The 14,495-nt window shown below is 35.2% G+C and overlaps 2 pseudogenes across 2 annotated transcripts; one reads left to right on the top strand and one right to left on the bottom strand.

The window, feature by feature from the left end:
- Positions 1 to 274: 274 nt before the first annotated feature.
- LOC111290122 (ferric reduction oxidase 2-like) lies at positions 275 to 7,940 on the top strand (annotated as a pseudogene). Its single transcript, XR_016346281.1, has 8 exons — positions 275 to 2,775; positions 2,870 to 2,976; positions 3,093 to 3,265; positions 3,357 to 3,591; positions 3,905 to 4,255; positions 4,355 to 4,575; positions 4,691 to 5,368; positions 5,543 to 7,940. The product of XR_016346281.1 is annotated as a ferric reduction oxidase 2-like (transcript).
- A 989-nt stretch (positions 7,941 to 8,929) lies between these two features.
- Positions 8,930 to 14,050, bottom strand: LOC111291412 (uncharacterized; annotated as a pseudogene). The gene is made up of 5 exons (XR_016346280.1): positions 13,702 to 14,050; positions 12,327 to 12,430; positions 11,760 to 12,086; positions 9,569 to 11,673; positions 8,930 to 9,484 (listed from the first exon to the last, which is right to left on the bottom strand). The product of XR_016346280.1 is annotated as an uncharacterized LOC111291412 (transcript).
- Positions 14,051 to 14,495: the final 445 nt, after the last annotated feature.

Here is a 14,495-nt window from a genome sequence, read left to right as displayed (position 1 = left end):
AAGATCTTTTTCTAGCTTTTGGAAATAATTGAATTTCATTATCAAGTATTTTGTTGATTTGCCTGCAAAGTGAATGGTATTGCGGATTTTAACTAAGGTAAAAAATAATATGAAAATGTTAATCCTATTAGTTAAGATGATATTTGTAAAAAAAAAAAATATTTGATATAATATTTTTTTAATTTGATTAAAATAGTTTATTAAATGCAAATTTTTTCTTAATCTAATATTTAATTATTTTTTATCAAACATTCAAATATTTGATCCAGTCAATTATGACACTTTATTTGAAAAATTCCTTTTCTAAATAAAAATATATTATTAATCAATATTTATGGAGATTCATGATTAAAATAAAAGACAAACAGGAATCCATAACATTGTCATTCAAATCACATTCTGATTCATAACACGTTTTAATAACTGTCATAAATGTTATATTTAATAAATTTCATTTTTAAAAAAAAAGTGAATAAACATTGTCATTTTCTTTGGTAAAATTTTGGTGTTCATTCACGTACCAATTCTTCTTTGTTGAAATTTCTCACGTAATTCTTTTTTAGGTTGTTTGTCAACATTTTCTTTCATCACTTCACTTAACCTAATTTTTTGAAAAGGTATGAAATCAAATTAAAAGAAAACGTAATGGCAATCCAAAATTTTATCTATTTTTTCAAAAAATTTCAATCTATGAAATTTAAAATATAAAATTTTAAACCACAAATCATTCAATCAAATGGATATAAATATATCTTTATTATATCACATAAATAGTGCAATAAGTTAGTTATCTAACTTGATTATATTAAATTCTATGGAATAAGACTTACCAAGTTGCTTCTTTATTCATTGAAATTACCTACACTTGAACGAATTCAAATTGCAGAAGAACAAATCCGGAAGATGCAATGTACGCTAAGTAATTAAATCTTTTTAAAAGATGTGTTTTCATTTGCAAAAGATTGTCAACGGCATTTATTAAATTTCAAAAGATTTAAACTAGATGAATCGATTAAACAAATCAACACAATTAAAAAATTACAATTGTTTACAAATAAAAAATAAATAATAATAAAAATAATTCCAAGACACGGTTACAGTACTAAGCGATCTTGGAATTGTCTCCGCATTGGATAGAATTCTTGCGGCCACGTTTGTCGCTTTCTTCACGTTGTCCCTTGCCAACTCCTTGCGTGTCAGCTTTGGACACCTGCACGTGCATAAAGAAGGCCAGGCTCAATGGCATATAACTTTGATTGATGTGGATGATCAATTATTTTAATATGGGCAGATGGGAAGCCAAATTCCGAAGTGTATCATTTAGACTAGGGTACATAGGGAACTTTTGGTGGGCATTTCTCTTCTCCCCTGGATCATCACTTTTGCCTCTACTTGGGCTTATCTCAGAGTCTTAGCATCCATCATATTCGGCTCGGTTCGTTATCTATCGGGCCATCACTAATCAAAAGGCTGTGGTATAATTTGAACTCAATTAATAATAACAAAAAGTACTTTTTTCGCTCAACATTCTAGCTTTTAATCCTGATAATAATCCTATGCCCTTTCTTTTTATTGTGGGTGAGGGATCACTTTGCTGTGTACTATCTTTTATGGTTGTGTCTTCTCTGTTGGAATATATAATTAGCATTGTGTTGTCTTCCCTGTTTGACACTGGCAACAAACATAAAAGATGGGGTTTAGATTCCTTGTTCTCACCCTTTCTTTTTTCTCCTTTCGAAAGGAAAGGAAGATAAGATTGAGTGGCTCATTTTATGTAATACTACCTCTACCTCTCATTGTGAAAGACACAATAAAAAAAAAGTATAAAACCAAGTTGCTTATGTCATAATAATAATAATAATAATAATACAAACTAATTAAAAACTGAAAAATATTGGTATGACGCCCCTTAATTGCAGACTTGGGCAAGTTGAAGTCATCTCAAAAATTATTGTTAAGAATCAATCAGATTTAGAACGATAACTTGACGACTACGTTAATTTAGAATATGAGCTCCTTTTGCTCTGATCTGGACTCCAATTTGAGCTTGCTCTTAACATAAAGGCAAGACAAGTCAAAGCAATTTAAAGGCGCAACAGACGCAGGTGCAGTCCATCAAGACACAAGGGATCAACAGCCACTAATCTTCAACCAATTCAGCTTCGGATAACACAAGGAACACATCAAACATCTGGAATAACCAGTTACGAAAAATAATAATATGTTGAGTGTTTCTTTGTCTGCCTGAGATTGACCAAGGCCCAAATAGTTAAGGGCTACTAAATTCATGGCATTGCTAACGTCCAAAATTAGAAGTCAGCAATTTGAACATAGATTTATTCTCTTTTTTTTTTTTTTGAGAGACAAAGAAAATGGGCATATAATTTGGCTTGCACGCCCATTTTGCACATGTATTTGTTCTTGATAAACGTGGTATATGCGCCCTGCTCAATATATTATAATTATAGTAAGTCTTTATTTTATATATGTTTTATGACATTCTTTGTATATAAAGGTAGAATAATTGCTTCAATTGGATTATAGGCATTGCAAAAGAAGAAGGGGTTCAAGCTTCAAAGATGGTCGAAAAACTAAGGTGCTTCCTAGCTAGGATTAACGTAATGAAGATGGTTAAATCAGCCATGAAGCTGTTCGTAATGCTGCTCTTTCTTGGATACATGGTGCTGTGGATCATGATGCCCACGAAATTATATTTTTAACATTGGCTGCCTGAAATCGGTGCAAAAACAAAATCCTCATACTTTGGACGACAAGGTATCAAGGCAGTTCAAATTACAGTTTCCTCGATCTGAAGTTCTTTTTCTGTATTTGGATGGTTTTTCTGACTTAAGGGAATATATATATATAGGTCCAACTATGTTGATTTACACATTTCCCATCCTCTTCATTGCTACAATGGCCTGTATTTACCTTCACTTTGGAAAGAAAGACGAAGATCACAACGTTGAGAGGTACGTACATATCCATATACGATCAGTACTTTTTTTTATTATTTCATGTTTTATATGTTATATACTTGAATAATTAACTGCTGCCGATTTCTTGGGAACAGAACGGTCCCCACATCTAAGTTTACCACTTTGAAGCAACCAGTGATCGTGAAAGGTCCTCTCGGTATTGTTTCTTGGATGGAGCTCTCATTTTTAACCATGTTTGTTGTGCTGTTAGCTTGGTCAACCACTTCCTACTTGAATGGCATGTTTGCACATATCAACCAAATGGCTGCAAAGACTAGACTGCTAGTGTAAGAATCTCATTCCACTGAATTTTAGTAGTCTCTAAATTAGTTCCCAATGGGGGGAATAATTTGACGGCAGTTTTGGTTTTCCTGGCAGGTGGGAGGCTAAGTTGGAGATGTCAGGTCTAACACTTGGTCTTGTAGGCAACATTTGCCTAGCTTTTCTCTTCTTCCCAGTGACTAGAGGATCTTCAGTTTTGAGGTTTATTGGCCTTACCTCAGAAGCAAGTATCAAGTATCATATTTGCCTTGGGCATATTGCCATGATCATTTTCACAGCTCACGGTTTATGTTACCTTATTTTCTGCGCCAAGACAGAACAGCTGTCAGAGGTAAATAATGACATTCTTGTTTACTTTTTGTAAGTTCTGAAGTAATCATTTCAATATGAAGGTGTATAATATCACAATTTCTCTCTGCTAAAGAGCAGCTAAGCAAATAGCATGCACTGTCTATCAGACACTCTAGGTTCCAGGATCATTGACCTTGAATATCAGAACACAACCAAATGTGGAGAACTGATAACCATAGAAGCATTTTTGGGGAACTTTAACATTGCTCCACTTCACCAATTTTTAGCATCTCGTACATATTTAAATGATTATCTGAAGTTGCAAATTAGATTATCGTGCTAATTATCTGCAGGCGCTTAAGTGGGATAAGGTTGACGTTTCAAATGTGGCTGGAGCAATAGCTTTGCTCTCTGGATTAGCCATGTGGGCAACAAGCCTCCCACAAGTAAGGCGCAAAATGTTTGAGCTCTTCTATTATACTCATCATCTCTACATTCTCTTTGTTGTCTTCTTCGTCTTTCATGTGGGGTTCTCCTATTCTTGCATCACGCTTCCTGGTTTCTTCCTCTTCTTGATAGATCCATCTCTAAGATTCTTACAATCCCAACAAAGGATTAACTTGGTTTCAGCACGTATTTGACCTTGTGAAACTGTTGAGTTGAACTTCTCCAAGAGCCCGGGTAAGTCAAACTTGTACTCGTATGTTGACAAAATTGGCAATCTTTTTCAAGATACTAGCTGGATTGGTTTCATAGACCCTATTCTTGCTTATTCTGGCAGAAATGAGTTACACTTCAACAAGCACTCTTTTGTAAATGTACCTGCCATTTCCAAGCTGCAGAGGCATCCCTTTACAATTACTTCCAGCAGCAATATGAATACTGACAAGCTGAGCATCGTCATCAAAAGTGAAGGGAGTTGGTCTTCTGAGTTGTATCAGAAGCTTTCATCTCCTTCATTGATGGATCGTTTAGAGGTCTCCATAGAAGGACCTTATGGACCTGCTTCAACACATTTTCTAAGGTACTTGCGGTCATAACAACATGAACTCTGCCCCTGTTCTTGCAATGATAAATATAGAACCCTTTATGCCTACTTCTTACCAAGCAAATAATAACATAGAAAATATGCACTGCAGGCATGACACACTCGTGATGCTGAGCGGAGGTAGCGGCATTACACCTTTCATCTCAATTATCCGAGAGCTCCTCTTTAAGGCCAATAATGGTAGCGGCAGGATTCCACAAGAAATCTATTGATCTCACCATGTTGGAATTGCTACTCCCAGTTTCAGGCACCAGAGTAGATATTTCCTGCTTGCAGTTGCAGATTGAAGCCTATGTAACAAGAGAAAAGAAGCCAGCTACAGATAACCACAAGCCCCTACAAACTGTATGGTTCAAGCCTAATGCATTAGATACACCAGTTTATGCAATTTTAGGCCCAAATAGCTGGCTCTGGCTTGGAGCCATAATTTCATCTTCTTTTGTCATCTTTCTTCTTCTCATTGGCATTCTAACACAGTACTATATATACCCAATCGACCATAATTCTGATACGATATACGCTAGCTCTGCAAGAGCTGGTCTAAACATGTTGTTCATATGCTTCGCCATAGCCATGACTGCAACTGCTGCTTTTCTCTGGAACAAGAAACAAAATGGCAAGGGGATGAGACAGATTCAAAACATGAATACTCCGCCAATGACATCCAGGGCATGGTTTAACAATGGTGACAGAGAACTAGAAAGCCTTCCGCACCAGTCTTTACTCCAAACCACCGAGGTCCATTATGGCGAAAGACCTGACTTGAAAAGTAAGTTATTCTTTCTATAATCTGACAAAGGAAACTTGTTGGTGACAGAAAGTCCATTGAATTTGTTGAATTAATGACCGTTATGTATGAATATGTGTTATGACATCCTGCATATGTTACATGTAACAAATTCTAAGTTACTTGACACTTTTTTTTCTGTTTGGTTGCTGGCAGAGATATTGTTTGAACGCAAGGGAACCGGCGTTGGAGTTATTGTAAGTGGACCGAGGGAAATGCGGCAAGAAGTAGCTGCAATCTGTTCTTCTGGTTTAGCAGATGATCTGCATTTTGAGTCGATTAGCTTCACCTGGTGAGCAGAGGAAGAATCGTCCCTCATTATTTATTTTTTTTTTCCGTTATCAAGCATTAAAGAAAAAGGGTTAAGTAATTTACTGCAAATGTGATCCCATGGGGATGAATCATTCTTCTTGACTATATCTGTAACATTAGGAGGATTTCGGTCCATTGTGAATATATATACCTGTTGGATTTTACCATTTCTCATATGAACCCTCCCACTACGGTTTCTTATTGCCAGTTTCTAAAGCATATAAAGAACCCTTTACAATGAACAATAAGGGAAAAAACATGAAGAGGAATTTTAATTCAATGCCCGACTCATTTCTTCTTAATGTGAAAATTTTCTGCATGAGGATGATTACCCTCTGGATCAGGCAAGGATACATTGAAATGGAGGAGCTATGCAAAGTTTACAACCAAGATTTTGATTAAAATTTACTCCAATTATTTTTGTTAGTGCCACGCTGTCTTGACAATCATTAGAAACCTAAAATAATAAGGTGAGAGGTGGATTAATATCAAAGGTTAGAAGTTTTTTCGATGTTTGTACTTTGACATTCTAAATCAATGCTCAGAGTTAAAAAGAGAAAAAATAAAAAAATAAATGTGAAAAGTTGAAATTCTTATATTCAAGAGAATAAAATTATTTATACAAAAGGTAATGAGCCTAAAAGTGATAAGATTATGATTAACATTATTAACCAAAACTAAGTTGATAGTCAATAATCCAATGAGAGATAACAATTTAACATCTTTATATAATATTAAATGATCAGATGAAGTGATTGAATTAACATAAAATTTTTAATTAAATTATAATTTATATTAAAAACTAAATCATCATTTATATAATTAATATTTTAGATTTTTTAACTTAACTCTAATTTAAAAAATAACATTTTTAGTTCTTTTCAATTTTTTTATGAAATGATGTGAGTGATAAATGTTTCCTTCATTTTTTTTAGTTTTTTAACTTTTAATTTTACTTTTTCCCTTTCTTTCTTTTCATATCTTTTTTTTTTTTTTGTTTTAATTTTTTACTTTTTTTATTTTTTTCAACTTTTTCCTTTAAAAATCTTTTATTTTTTAATAAAATATGTAATAATGGTAAATGTCCCAAACACCTTTTTATTTTTTTATTTCTTTTCGTCGTACCAAATTCTTTTTTTACCTTTTTTTGCATACTTTTTTCTTCGTATTTTTTTCTTAACACGTAATTTTCAATTTTTTTAACTTCGTTTTCTTTTATTTTCTTTTCAAATTCCCTGATTCTATTACAATTCTCTAAAAAAAAAAATTTTTTAATTTCATTTTATTTCATTTCCTTTTTAAATCCTCTCATTCTCTCACAACTTTTTTAAGAAACAAAATTAGACAATAATCATAATAATGGAATGAAAAATGCTCCGATGAGAACGAGAATCAAGAAAATATATCTTTATATTTACCTTTAATTTGTATTTGCATATTTTAAATATTTTTATTATTTATCTCTAAAAAATATATATTTATATTTATCTCCATGTTATCCATTAAAATTTGAAATAAAAATTTTACTTTGTTTCTTGTTTAAAACATAATTTAAAATAGAAAAGTATTCTCAGTGAAACACGACATTTTGACGGCATCAATACTGACTCTTTCTTTTAAATACCCACTCCTTTTTTTCTATACAAATTACCCATTTGTTAAGATTCATTTTGTACACAAAATTATGATAAAATAAAATAATATTATATTATAAATTAAATTAAATTAAATAATATAATCTTATTTTATATTTATTTTGTAATATTTATCTTGTATTTAATGTACAAAATTTAAAATAAAATAATTTATTTATTGATCCAAATTATTTTTTATCAAATTTTATAAATTCAAATTATTAATATAATTTTTAAAAATATAATAAAACATGTAAATTTAATTTAATAAATTAAAAATAATTATTTCTATTTTAAGAGAATTGAATCATCCACGTCAACTAATGTTAATGCTTTTTGTAATCATATTTCTTTCTTTAAATATAAAAATATAAAATAAAATAATTATCATCTTTATCTTATCGATCATCTTATACTGTAAACATAATCTTAGAACTTCAACAACTAGCATGTACCCAGCAGTATAAATAAGCCCTTGTACAATTGCTACTCTTATAAAAGATGAAATGACTAAACTAACGAGAAAAAGCCCAATTCAATTGAAGCACAGAAAAAAAAAAAAAAAAAAACCCTTAAAATTTCTTTCTTTAACCATTATACCTCAATTACTTCATAGAGGCATTGACAACCTTCTAGGCAGGAAAGAAATGACCATTAAAACGAGTAAAGAGGGGAATGTAGAAAATGAAAGGGGTAAATGAATACCAATCCTAGGAGGATAAAAAATTTTCTTCGCTAAGAGTGGATACCAACCAAAAAATCAGACAGAATTTAGACGCATCCTATCCAATAAATGGAAATGATAAAAGGCTGAAAAAAAGAACTCCCACCACCCAGCAAATACAGCCGGAATAGGTAAAAGAGAAAGACATATACCTCTTCCAAGTTACATATCTCCCTTTCCTACCAAATCGTCTCAAGGTTTGAATCTTAAATGGCCTTATCTTCACTAGCTGTCCTAGGTGCATCATCAGGCCTCCTTGACGAGACGCCAATTGCATTAGTCACGGTTAAAGAGTTATTTGCCACATATGAATCTTCTGCATTATATGGAAACGGGCGGACTGCAACATCTGTATCATACCGCCTCACTCGATGAATCATCTCATATCTGCTGCCACGTTTATCATCATCACTGACATCATATTTACACCCTTTACCACCAGCAGACATACCAGGAAATCTTCTGGGTTGAATCATGGGTCTTAAGTAATCATCAGAATTCAATCTTCGAATGGGGCGCACTTGATCGAACCTTTGACCCTGCCGAAACATCCTCACAGGTGATTTCCGGCCCCTAAAATGGTCTAAACCAGGATTTCGATCATCAAACATCCTGGAATTTCGCTGGGGTGAAATGCGACTTCTAGGTAGGGATATGAACTCCTCACCATAATCTGCAGCAAAACGCTTTGTAAATGGCAACCTCACCCTATCTATTCTAGCATCAGACCTAAAATCTGGTGACCTGCTGCGACGTCTTGAACCCTCATTTCGATCCCTCTGCAATAACCAACCATCGGGTGAGCAGCTCCTTGATCTTGACCGATTTCTCTTGTAATGTACAGTATAATGAGGCCTTCCACCATGGGGGGAAATGCTTCTTTCTCTCCTGCCTAAACGCATGCGACTTAAATGTTCTGTGCCATCATCAGGTACATGCCTGAGATATTCATCTCTGATGCCCCTATTAAACACTTGTGAATATCTTCTAAACCTGGTCCGATCAGGACTAGTATCCCTTACAGTTGGCATTCTTCGATGCATGCAGTAAGAATCATCTCTTTCAACTGGTGATCTTCTTCTAAGGAGAGGTCTGTATACACTATTGGAGGAGCCCATAAATTGCCTGCTACTGCGGTTGTCAGGTCTTGCAACACCAGCAGCTTCTGAAGGTGCTTGATCTGTGGCCATAGGATATCCACGGGTCTCAACAACACTTTTTGGTCTGGGGCGTCCAAAATTGTGAGAGCCATGATAAATAGGTGCATGCTGCCGCTTAGAATCCCAATAATTAGTTGAAGGATTGAAAAAGTGACCACCTCCTGGGCTTCGGCCACGCACATGTGAAGTAGATCTATCCCTCCTGAAAAATTTGTCAGAACCAGCCTCCCTTTCAGCTCGAGCAAATGAACCATCAAAATTGTCAGACCTGTAATATTCAAATAATCAGATCAATCAATCAAAGCTAGAAACATACATAAAAGATAAGAGAAAATGGATCCAAAAATTTCACCTGCTTCTCTGAACAGCATCAGAGGATAATGATCCTTCAGCAAGTGAAAGCAATTCCCTTTTCGATACCTTAGAAATATCTATTCTAAGATCATAATCTCTAGCATTAGACCCATCCAAGCAATCAATTTTCTTTGTTTCACCATCAGGCACTTCCACATTTCTCATCTTTAAGCTCATTGGATTGTCCCTTAAAGCCTCTCCAGTTTCGCAACATTTAAAGTTTCCAGTTACATCAGGACTAGATCCTCTGTCTACCTTCAATTTCTGCTCAACACTCTCAGCTTCCAGGCTGAATGATCTTTCTTCCTCGAATTCAGTGTCATAGTCCACCTCTTCAGCTTCCTCCCAACATCGAACATCTGACTCCCTCAACTCCCCATCCTCAAATTGTGAGTCATAACCAGCCTGAAGTTCTGAGTGGTTTCCCAAGCCAACTGTCAATTCCTTATCTTGAGAAGAAACAGCTGAGTCGTGGCTTTCTTCAAGAGTATCATTCAGGTTGGCCTTATCCAAGTAGCTTGTAGGACCATTAACATTGATTCCACATAACTCATGAGTGGAACATCCACCAGCTCCTGAAGTAGCATCGGAATTTCCGGAAGACTTTTGCAACAGTACCTCAGACCCTACATGAGCAGCAGAATCAACTTGAGCTGCATAGGCTGAAGAAGCTTCATCTGTTCGGTCCATGACCTCCATAACACAATCATCTGATATGGACATATCTTCAGACTTCAGTGAAAAATGGCAAACGTCCATCTCTTCTACCTCATTTGCATGCTCAACTTCAAGGGATTCTAGAGGCTGAGAATTGTCCAGGTCCTGAGCGAAAGTTCCAACATCATGCAGGCCAAAATCTCCATCATGATCCTTATCACCTTTGTCAGCACTTGTGTTCTGAATGTCATTAGCAACCGTCTCTAAAGCTGGTCCACACGGAGAAGCAACATCAGACTCTTCTACCTGAACACTTTCTACACTAACAGTTTTGCCCAACTCTGACTCAGAAATACACCCCCCCACCATGTTCAACCCAACATTCTGAGTCAATACTGATATTTCTCGGTCTTCCTCAGACACCCCTGTGCTCTTATCTGATCCAGGACAAGGAGAATGACTAGGGCATTGATTTGTGTTTACTGCCTCATTGGAAGCATTTGTATCAACAGCAGTGGACATCAAGGCATTCTCAGCAACAACCACTGGCACAGGAACATGTTCAGTTTTGTTATCACTGGAGCCAGAGCATCCTTCAGATTCCTGTTTCCCTCTACTCAAATCATCAGTCTCAACAGGCATGGTTCTCAAGTCTGAAGTCACCTTGTTACACCCATCAATATCAGATGACATCGCTTTTCTCGTATTATCATTTTTAATATCTTGAGGTTCCTTAGTCTGCAGCTGTTCACTTCTCACAGTAATATTATCAACAGCATTCTTTTGAGAATCAACATTCCCACCATCGCAAGCCCAAGCATCCATTGAAAGATTTAAATCCCAAAGTAACCTATCATCTGGCAAGGGAATAGATGTTTCAGATGTTGTATTATCCTTATCACTTGGAGATTCATGCAAAACAGCAAAGGAATTCTCATGGAAAGATGAACCCTCAGTTTTACTTTCATTTACTGAATCTTTTGGTGAGCAACAAGCTGTCTCGAATGATACAGTTGTTTCTTCCAAATGCATTGCAGAAGCAGAAGACTCAATTCTCTCCTGTGTTGATTCTTCAACTGATGGATTTCCCTCCTTTTCAATAATATCATCACCGATGCTATCACTGCAAGCAGCAGTTGCAAGTATTTCAATCCCTGAGAAATCCTCAACATTTAATAAGTTTGAAAACTTCTCATCATCAATACTAGCAGCAGTTGACTTGGTAAAACAATCAGATTTCATAAGCCACAGGCTCTGAGCTGAACTTGAACCAGAATTTTGACTCGAAGCAGGTTGAAAGTCTACAAGCTGTCCAGAGGCTTCAAGGTGTGGAGAAGGGGTCAGTGGGGGTGGTGGTGACAGAGACCGGAACATAAATCTCCTTTTCTTTATTGGAACATTCCCTACTTTTTCACTAAAGCGCCGTCCTAGAACATCCACACCAAGCTGCTAGTGAAAATACAGAGAATTAGTTGAAACAAGTGAAAACAAATGAGGGTAGTTTTATAAGTACAAAAAGAAAGTGATTTAACCTTCTCTGACTCTGAAACTGTAACATCTTCAGACATTTTGCCATTTTTATCAAGTAGCCCCATTCCTATTGTCAAGCTTTTAACACCTGGTTTCCTTGTACGCCTCGTTCCACTCCTATTCCCCTTTGACACTGTCTTCCAAGTCAAGTTGGGGTTTATAAAATTTGTGAGTTCCAGACCTACTGTGCTCATCATGCCTGAAGATACAGACCCTATCCCATCAACTAATGGTCTACCACTACAAGTCTTGCAGGATGCAGTGGCTTCTTGCTTACTACTTGACACCAGCATAGAAGGGAAACTCCTGGTGCAAGTACAAATATCTTTCTGCAAATTATTAAACAAAGGATCCAATCAAACATGCATTCCATGCTAAAAATGAAATGAGATAAAAATCTGAAGCATAGAAAAAAAAAACTGAAAAAGAAAACTTTTCATTACTGGTACAAGAATAAAATAAATGTCAATTGGTGCAGAATACTTTTATCAAGTTTTGTAATTTTTAAGTCCATCACACCCAAAAATTTTGCCTTTTATGGAATAAAATAACAAGGCCAAGAAACTTACAGTTAATTGGGTTCCTCCAATCTTGTCAGATATTTAACAGATCAGATTGCTATAAAGAGATCACTGTAAAACTCAGTCTTCAACACATTAAGTGCCTATCCTGCCTGTAAAATAACAACATCAAAGAACAAGATCAGCCATATATACAAAAATAAATACAAACAAAGGGACAAATAAACAAGCTTAAAACATCCAATCCACTTAATAAAAGAGATTTTAGTCATCTATATTGAGCCCAAAACTGATAAAAGGACCACCAGCGTATGCCTCCACAGGTCATTTACCTTGAGGCAGATGATGTTGACAAGTTTTGATGTCCAGAAAACTTCCATCAATTGAGAATGTAACATTGGATAGAATTTGTTCCAAATGCTCGGAATCAGGGTTATTTAAAGGCAAATATATATATATATGCAGTAAATGTTTGATTAAAAAAAAAGTGCAGTTACAGTTTTGACAAACTGTGTTCTTTGCTGCAAAATTTCCACGTAATTACTTCTAGTAATAATAGAAGTATAATTGTATCAATCTAGGCCAAAAAATAAAAAAGAGAAATGGCAGCCTAGCTACTGCATGTCAAACCATCTGCCTCGCAGACTGACCATGGGCCATAAAATCAGTAAAGATATCCTACTCTCCTTCAAAGGACAAACAATATTCTTCCCTTCAACAATCCTACGCCTCATCTCAGCAGCTATAGTGTTTTCAGTTTCACAAGCAAGAACTGGTAGGCTCCTTAAATCAGAAAAAATAACCCAAAATCCATAGATCCAAATCATATAAACATGAAACACCAAATTCATCAGAAGATAAACATATCAGCATCGCATAGGTAAGCAATCAGTCTATCTACTCAAAATATAAACACCCTAAAAATTTCTTTCTAATCAGTCTATCGCCGCAGCAAGACAGCTTCCAGAATAGTCTCTAAGTTTTGATTTGCCAAGCAGCTAAGTCGATTTCGATGGAGTCAAACTAAAGTAGACAAATACCCTAATTCTTGAAGCCTATAATTGGCCCAGAGCAATGGTGACGCCTATTTTTATGAAATAAAAGCTCCTTGCACAAAAGCTCCTGCAGCTATTGATGCCGAGAGCCTTATGGACAAAAAATCCCCAGTAGTGAAGAAGTTTTTAATTAATTCAACGCCCCCTACATCTAAGGTTGATCTAGATGAAATCCTCTTCTCTTCAACAAGTTTCTTCAATGAATTCTTCAAAAAGAAACCCTAAATCTGCTCATCCTCTGATCAAGGTTCTTTGAGATCTGACCAACGCCGAACCGAACGGGGAATCCAGTTCTTTAAATTTTTGAAGAAGGAAAAAACAACCACAAACAAAGCGTAGAAATTCGAAATCTAGGGTTTTTTTAATACCTGTTTCCTTTATAAAAAAAAATCAAATAAAAAAATAACAGTCGCCTCCGCCAAATTTGATGATTTGACGAAATCCTTTGCCAGATTTAAATCACAAATCGATCGCATCAAAACAAATCCCCTCAAAACTCCTCCGTCGATTCCGATTCCGATTCCGATTCTCCTCACCTTTCGTTGTTATTTCAGTCATAGAAGAGCAAGAACGCCTCTTTATCAAATAAATAATGACCGTCCGATTGTCGGACCTTCAATCTGGACCTTCTCTCTTCCGATTGTTTCAATCTTTCTTTTTTTTCTTCTTCTTCTTCTGGTACAGTGGCAGGCGTCTAGCTTCTTCCCTGTTTGTATCAACGCTAAAGATGCCCTATCACCACGTATTTAAGATGAACTTTGTACCCATTTTGTCCTTGGCTTTTTAGGTGTTCTGTCGAAAATACCCTGATTGGAGTCTCACAATTTAAATTAGTACTAAAATTTTTTATTAAAAAAGAAAAATAAATAGAATCTGGAACCTCGATTTGGGTGCTTTACACAGCAAAGCAAAGCAAAGCAAATAGTCAAATAGTGAGCAATCAATTACAAAGGTGTTGGTATTTATCTTTTTTTTTTTGTTGTTAAATTACTTATTGGCACCGCCAATTTCCAAATTTTTTCCTTTTTTTCTAACTTTTTTTTTCTCTCTTTGACCCATCAACTCTTTCTATATAACAGGCAATCCTCACATTTATTCTTTAATTACCTTTTGAAAAACAAAATAAAATAATTAATATTACTACCAACCAAAACTTTTTTTT

Source organism: Durio zibethinus, chromosome 11, assembly GCF_047325235.1.
Source record: "Durio zibethinus cultivar Kanyao isolate XHJ-2024 chromosome 11, ASM4732523v1, whole genome shotgun sequence".
Classification (NCBI taxonomy): Eukaryota; Viridiplantae; Streptophyta; class Magnoliopsida; order Malvales; family Malvaceae; genus Durio; species Durio zibethinus.
The sequence above is the reverse complement of the archived record's forward strand: the minus strand, read 5'-3'. Positions and strand labels throughout refer to the sequence as shown.